Here is an 8,072-nt window from a genome sequence, read left to right as displayed (position 1 = left end):
CCCGCGGCGGGGCGGCGCTCGGCGGTGCTGCGCGGCCTCCGCGCCGCGGGCGGAGCTGCGTCCCGCGGCCGCGGGGGCGCGGCGGGGCCGCGGCGAGCGGGACCCGCGCCCTGGGCGCGGCGCGTTGCGCCCCTCGGGACTCGGCGCGGCCCGTGTCGCCTCACGCTCCCCATCCACGGCATCCCACCTCGGCCCACCCTGCCCCAGTCCAGACCATCCCTACGTGCCCTGTCCTGGCCTGGAGTCATGGGATGATTATGGTTAGGAAAGACCTTTGAGATCATTGAGGCCAACTGTAAGCCCTTCAACACCGTGGCTGATAAACCATGTCCCTAAGTGCCTCATCTGCACATTTCCTGAATACTTCCAGGGATCCTTGATCCACTTCCCTGGACGGCTTATTACAATGCTTCACCACACCTGTGTAGAAGTTGTCCCATCCTGCCCCCTGCTCCCCACCTCAGGCCATCTCACCTCATTCTCTAGCACAGCCCATCCTGCCTCAGCCCAGTTGGCCCCGTGCCCTGCATCCCAACCCATCCTGCCCCATGTGCTCTATCCTGCTTCATCCCATTCTATCCCACACACCCCATCCCAGCCCATCACACTGCCTATCGCAACTCTTCCTGCCCCATCCCAGCCCACGTCGCAACCCATGCACCTCATCCTGCTTCACCCCATTCTAACCCATTCCACCCAACACACACCATCTCGGCCCCTTGTGCCTCGTCTCACCCCAGACATCCCATCCTAACTTATCCCAAGGCAGCCCAGCTCATCTCAGTCCATCTCAGTCCACCTCAGACACCTGTCCCCATGAATCCCAACACATGTCAGTCCATCCTGCCCCATGCACCCCATCCAACCCCATGTGACCCAATACTCATTACAGGACATCTCATTCTGTGACATTGGTGGGGTTTTTTTTGTTTTTGCTTTGATTTGGGTTTTTTTTTTCATCAGGAGGAAAGAACAAAATTACAGACTTGAAACTTAGACAAGTAAACTCTTAATAGCAGATTTAAGACTGAACCCTTATCTGAACTGGAATCTTACTTTTTTTTTTTTTTTATCCATTTGTTCTCCAACATGGGAAGAGGTAGAATTTCTTCCTGATGGTGAGACCTTTGTAGACATAGGCATCTTTTCAGCAGAACTCCTAAAAAGGTGTGAAGAATTAATTTATTGCTGACCTAGAACCTATTTGTTTTCTTGATTTTTTTTTACAAAAACAAAAAAATGGGGTTCAGAAGACTAGTTTGATACACATCTAAACTTTAATTTGGGATCTGAATTAGGAAGTCCTGAATTAGGAATTTGACTTATTAGGAAGTCAAAATTTGCTTAGAAATAATTAAAAAAAATAGCTGAGATGCTACAGCCTTTCTGGGCAACTTGTTCCAGTATCTGACCACTCTCGCTGGGAAGATTTTTTTGCCTTATGCCCTCAGGATTTCCACTGCCACAACTTGTGTCTGTTGCCTCTCACCATTTTACTGGGCAGCTTCAAGGAGATCATGGCTCTCTCTCCTCTACAACTTCCTGTTGGGGTCAGACAGCGAAGAGCCTTCTCTTGCCCATGCTGAGCACAGCCCCCAGCCTCTCCACTGCCGTATAACCCCATAGGAAGCAAGAATTCAGAACACACAGCTTCAGGAGCGGGTCTGATGGCATAGAAACAAGGCGGAAAATTATATGCAGTCTGTGTTATTCCGAGTTTTGTTTTGGCTTTTGATTGCTTTATACTGAGGTCACTATAAAGCAAAGAAAAAAAAATGACAAGGAAGCTGACAGAAATAAAAAAATACTGCTGCAAAGCTTTGAACGAGGGCACACTCCCTGCTGGTGTGCACCTAATGTAGCTGGTGTGCACCTTTTTTCCCACCACAGGCATTATGATCCGAAAGCTCCTCAGTGTCGGGAGGAAGGTGATGTGGAAGGAGGTGCAGAGGCAGCGAGAAGCCCCTATGTGGGCTGGGGGCTGAGGGGCTGGAGTGCCAGCAAGACACAGCAGACAGCCCTGCTTGCTGAAATTAGAAATGAACGGTTGTTTCTGACCATTCAAAGCACGGAAAGCAGGCGAGTATAGGTTTAGAAATACAAATATGCATATACACATGTACATTATATATAATTGCTTAATGGAACATTCACAAGATACTTGTTTTAGAAAGTTATGCCTTCAAGATTCACACAGCAGCCTTGCATAAAAATGAGTTTCTCTCTCTTCATCTGGGAGGAAAAGGCATTGAAATAGAGCTCTAAAGAGCTAGAAATAACACTATAATGTGCATTCTGTTGCTTTCCCTCAAATTTCAGTTCATAGACTTAGGTGATTTTTTATGTAGACTTGCAGGTGCATCTATTTAAGTCATGACACAAATAAATGCAGCCAAGTGCATATGAATGATCGTGCTATCAAATACCCGTAGATATGTGCATTTAAAATGGGTGGCACAATCAAAGAAGCACGCAGATAGCATGACAATGAGCATGATATAAAACTCCAACAGATAGATGAGGTGGAAAGGATATACCATGTTTCTAAATAGTTGCCTTAATCAAGTGTGCACAACAGAGCAGTGTCCACGTGCAGACAAATGCAACTCTACACGTGATCCTCCAAGTGGACATTAAATGGAAAACGTGCTGGTTCCCAGTTGATTGGGACTCAGACGTCTTGTCACTTTGATGGATTAGGTTATCATCATCATTCCTGCTAACAGCATGACTCTTTCTTTTTTCCAAAATCTCTGATATTTATCTTGACTTGTGAAGAGAAATGGAATTGCACAAACATTTAGGAGCACATAAATATTAAAATAGATATATTGATGCAAAAGTTGGGAACTCTGTTTTTTGGGGGGGACTAGAAGGTGTTTCTAGCACAATCTCATTTCTCCCATCAATCCCCCTTTCATAACAACCCAGATTTATTTAGGGTAATATTAATATAAATGATTTCACATCGTTTTTCCAGTAGTTTGACAGTGGTCACAGAGCTAATGATTGGCTCATCCCATACAAAATGTAAAATATAGGAAGGAAAAACATTTCAGCTTTTTCTGTGAAAAAAAAATCTAGGTTAATTTGCAAATCAAGTGACTTTTGTTGGATCACAAGTGACCACCTGTCCAAATTAAGAAATTTGAGAAAATGTGGGCAGGAGGAAAGTGTGTTGCTAGAAGCCTTCCCGCAATGAGGACTCTTAATTGCTTGGACCCTGCTGTGGGCGAAGGTACAGGAAGCTAATGCTCTGAGCAATATTCACCTTGCTGAGTGTTTTCCTTCCTTCACTTGTGGTTGGTATGACCCCTTTGGACTCCAACTGCTAGAGAAGCTGCATGGCAACATGCAGAGTATGTTATTATTATCTTGAATATTCTCCAGCTTTTGTACCAAATGCTTAATCTGCTTGGTCAGGATTAAATGTCCTTCGCTTTTGACTTCTGAACGTTTTTGCTGCAGATCATGCACCTGGCATGTTACTGCAGCTTGCTTTTAATGAAGAACAAACACAATATTATTTGCTGAAACATAGCACTATGTGATATGCATTTGTGGACTATTTTTTAAAATTTTCTCAGAAATCAAACAAAATTACAGCTTGCAAAACCCTACTGTGTGCAAGCTGGCTAAGGGCCTGCACCGGGCACTGCGGAGCTGCTGGGAAAGAACCTACACACGTTGTCAGCCTGCTTGCACCCCTCTCTGCCCTTGTCTCAAAACTTGTCAAAAACTGAAGGAGTTCAAAGGGTTTCGGCAAATAGACCCAACTTCAAACACGCAGCACAGTAACAAAAGCCTCGTTTCTTCAAGAAACCAGGCAAAAAAATCTAATAGGAAGCATAACAAGAAAAAGGGATTTTCTTACTGATAGGATGACTATATTTCACATGCAATGTGAAATTCGGCATACCGTTTGATCACCCACTTCCCACCCCCAAACGAATGAGGAATTCTCATTTTTTTCTACCTTTTCTAGAACTAATAAAATATTTCTATACTGTAATCATTAATTAAAGTAAAATTCATCCCTTAAATTCATAAGGAGAGAATATCTATAGCATCGGTTATAGAAAAAGTGAAAAACTGATAGGCAGATAAAGTCCTTTGAAATGAATAAAACAAAATTACTGTATTTTCTCATGTATGGACAGTGCTCAGAGAACCTGTACTGTGTCAAATGTATTTGTCTTTGGAAATAAATCCATAGATAACTTATAATTTCCAATAACCCACAAAGAACAATAGAGGCAGAGACAGAGAGGCTATGGGAGAAAGCAAGCAGGTTTTGTGGGAATCAAGGCAAGGCTTAAGATAAAGAAGGCTAAATTTTGCCTTGCATGCACCTGCTCACTGGCAAATTATGCAATCACCTAATAAATTTTAATGCCATGTGATTAACTGCAGTTCCCTTGACCATTTTACCCCAGCTCTACCTATCGATTTCACATGCTCTGAACTATGCCAAGCTTTGCCATTCAACCCAGGGCTGCCAGGAACATCACCCTTAAAGAATAAAAGAGTCACTACATTTTACAAGGAGACAAATTCTTTGCATTCTCAGTTTCCTTGGAAATGATGCCAAGCTGTTCAAATGGCCTTGACTTTTGCACATTTGAGATAAAGACAGAGATAGATATGTTTGTCATGCAACCTACGGGAGTTTCACTTAACTTGTAAGCTGAAGGGGGAAAAAAAAAGTCATTTTTTGCCATCCGTCTCTGAGGGTAATGCAAAGTCCTTGCAAAGGCAGACAAGGGTGAGCAAAGGCAAAAGCTGAGGTGGGTGGTCTCAGCTGGACTTCCTGCACTGTGCCCCTAGCCCCATGCTTGGAGGCTCATAGAGGAGGATGCCAACCAGCCATGGACAAAGGCTGAGTTAGGCATTGTGAGAGAACTCAGCCCAGAAACATCCATGGGACCAGGCAGGCTGCCTCCAAGGGTGCCAAGCAGCTGGTAAATGTCCTCAGAGGGCCACCTTCCATTGCCTTTGAAAGGTTGTGGAAATTCCCAACAAACAAAGCAAGGTAAATCTTGTACCTGTCTTCAAAAATGGCCGATCCAGGGAACTACAAGCCAGTCAGTCTCACTTTGGTCCTTGGAAAAGTTATAGAGCAAGTCCTCCATGAACACGTTTCTTCAGCAGATGATGCTTACCCAACCTTAGCAAGGCTTGTGACACTGTATTCTATAGTATTCCTATGTCCAAGTTAGGACATTATGGTCTGGATGCATGGAGAGCCAGTCAGGAGAAGCTGCTGGGATGGCTGGGCTGAGGGAGTAGAGGTTAATGGACCATACTCTGTCTGGAGGCTGGAAACTAACAGAGCCCTGCAGAGCTCTGTCCTGCTCCATATCTTCGTCAGTGACTCAGAGGAGGCAACAGACTGCACTCGCATCGGGTTTGTGGATGACACCAAACCAAGAGGAAAAGTCAACATGGCTGACAGGGCACAGGGACCTAGGCAGGCTGGAAGTCTGGACCAGCAGGAATGGCCTGAAAGGAAGAAAGACAAGTCCTGAGCCTGGAAGAGCTCCCTGCAACACCGCTGGTGGGCCCAGCTGGCTGGGGAGCCGCTCTGCTGAGGAGGCCCTGGGGTGCTGGAGGATGGCAACCTGGACATGAGCCAGGAGTGTGTCCTGTCAGCAAGGAAGGCTGAGAGCCTCTTGGGCTGCCCTAATGGATCAGGGCCAGGGGGTTGAGGCGAATGGTTACTTGCTCTGTGCTTGCTCGGTTTTTCCATTTGAAGAAAGAGGCTGATCAAGTTCAGTGAGTTCCGTGGACTGCCCCCACGGTGGTTGGGGTGGGAGCACTTGCCCTGTGAGGAGAGGCTGAGGGAGCTGAGCTTGTCCAGCCTGGAGAAGAGACAGCTTTGGGACACCTGGTGGCAGCCCCCCAGTACATGGTGGCTATCAAGAAGATAGAGCCAGGCTCTTCCCAACCATGCATGGTGAGAGGGTGAGAGACAATGAAAATTGAAATGAGGAAGGTTGGGACTGGATGATTTTCCTCACGAAGACGGTCAGACACCGAGAGACAGAGAAGTCAGGCGGCCTCCAGCTTGGGGGCTTTAGAGAATGGACTTGATCCAGCCCTGAGCAACCAGATCTAACCTTACAGCTGGCCCTGCTTCAGACTGGAGACCTTCTGAGGGCCCTTCCAATCTCAGCTCCCCTTTGATCCGGTGAATATCCTCTAACAAAGCCTTGCTTGTGCACTCCAAAGCAAGGAGCCTGCTTGTACGCAGTGTCACAATAAGAAATGCAACTTTGAATTTCTTGCTTTCCCTCTATTTTAAATCTCATTAAAAAGATTTTTTTCAGAGCTTTTTTTAACATCACCCAGATATTTTCATATACACACATCCATATATATAGAAACAGAGAGTGTCTGTGCATTTTCCTCTATGTATTTACCCACTGAATGTATATTCTATAATCCTTGGTGTTTTGCAAGGCTACAGCATAATCTGCTTCATTCAGTAGTTGCTCTCACTCAGGAAATGCACAGCAGTCACAAATGCTCTGCAGATTGGTTGCTGGGTAAACTGGGGCTCATTTGTATTCAGCACCCTGTGTAAAAGTGATAAGAAGCCAAATACTCCTAGGAAACAGCACAAATGAAATACAGCACGCAGGAGGCGAGGTATTTATAGAAACAAAATATCAGCATTTTCCACGCATTTACACAAAGCAATTTCAGTCTTTTCACAGGAAAAAAAAAAAAAAAAGAGAACATCTCTTGCATTCATTTACTCATTTCCCTGCAGTCATATATTTTGGCCAAAAAGCACTGACTACATGGAAAACCTTCAGGTCACAGCAAATTAAAGATCAATGACAACCTAAAATAGATGCTGTCATATTTTCACTCCTAACATGTCTTTGCAATAAGAGCATTGTCTCAGTGAGTAAATAACATGACATTTCTGCTTGAATGGGGATCTCAGCGTTGTGGCCGAGCTCTGCCTGCAGATCCCAGCCTGCTATGACAGACCAAATTATATCTGCATTTGAGCCACCGGGGTTTCTGGGCCGATTAGCTGAAGTCTGTAAGTGCAATACAGAGGCTTGTTTATTAGAAAGCCAACCTATATATGAGGCAAAATCAAATAAAATAAATAAACCAGTGAATGGAGGAAAGCATCTAAACTGGGAAACAGAAGAAAGGCATAAGCAAAGTCGCTTCTTTTGCTGCCCTAATCTACAGCTGAGTCAAAAATGCTTTATACAGAAAGTTCTTATCCATAAGAGAAAAGAAGTTATATTTAATGGTACTGAATAATCTTGTGCAAATCTCTATTTTGACCCTAATTCCTTTTGATCTCTACCAAGATTAAATAAGAGAATAAACAAGTAGTGGTTGGTATATGTAAATGGTTTACAAATAGCAGAAAAAAAAAAGGCTCAGACACCACTAGAGGCTGCATGAGGGGAACCAAGTGATGCCAATAGTTACACATGGGTTGACTCGGTATTTTCTTGAATCTGTTTTCTGTCTGTACATACACAGTGTGAAGGAAAGGAAAAAATATTTTTAAAATGTAATTCTACATGTAATTTTTCAGACTTCTTTCTTGGCAGAGGAGTGACAATATGTACAAGTTATAGATAAGCTTCATTAAATGAAACAAACTTGGAAAAAAATATAAAAAAAAACAAAGGATGCAGTTGTAAGAGCTTTAAAAACCTGATCCTAGAGCAGCTGCAGAAGAGCAGATCCAAGATTTTTTTTTTCCAGCCAAAACTATGGGGACACTACAAGCAAGTAATTCTACTTAGGAAAAACTGATGCAAGTCAGTTATTTACAAAATTTCTGAGCCCTATTCCTCTGGGCATTGCAGGGATTAAGTAAGCAAAGACAGTTTCTCTGCTTCTAGCAAGTCTCTTCCAGACAGCTTATTTCCAAAACTGCCTCTGTAGGCTTTTTCTCAGCATCATGCTTATTTAGGCTACGTCCGACTTTCTGCTCACTTCTGTGTTTTTCTCCTTCCTTGCACCCCTAGTCAGGCAGCAGCTGAGTTCCTCTTTGCACATCATCCAGTTCATATGCCATGTATTGTGAT

This window comes from Tinamus guttatus, unplaced genomic scaffold (genome assembly GCF_059628265.1).
Source record: "Tinamus guttatus ecotype Peru unplaced genomic scaffold, ASM5962826v1 Tinamus_guttatus_pri_ptg000052l, whole genome shotgun sequence".
NCBI classification, from domain to species: domain Eukaryota; kingdom Metazoa; phylum Chordata; class Aves; order Tinamiformes; family Tinamidae; genus Tinamus; species Tinamus guttatus.
The sequence above is the reverse complement of the archived record's forward strand: the minus strand, read 5'-3'. Positions refer to the sequence as shown.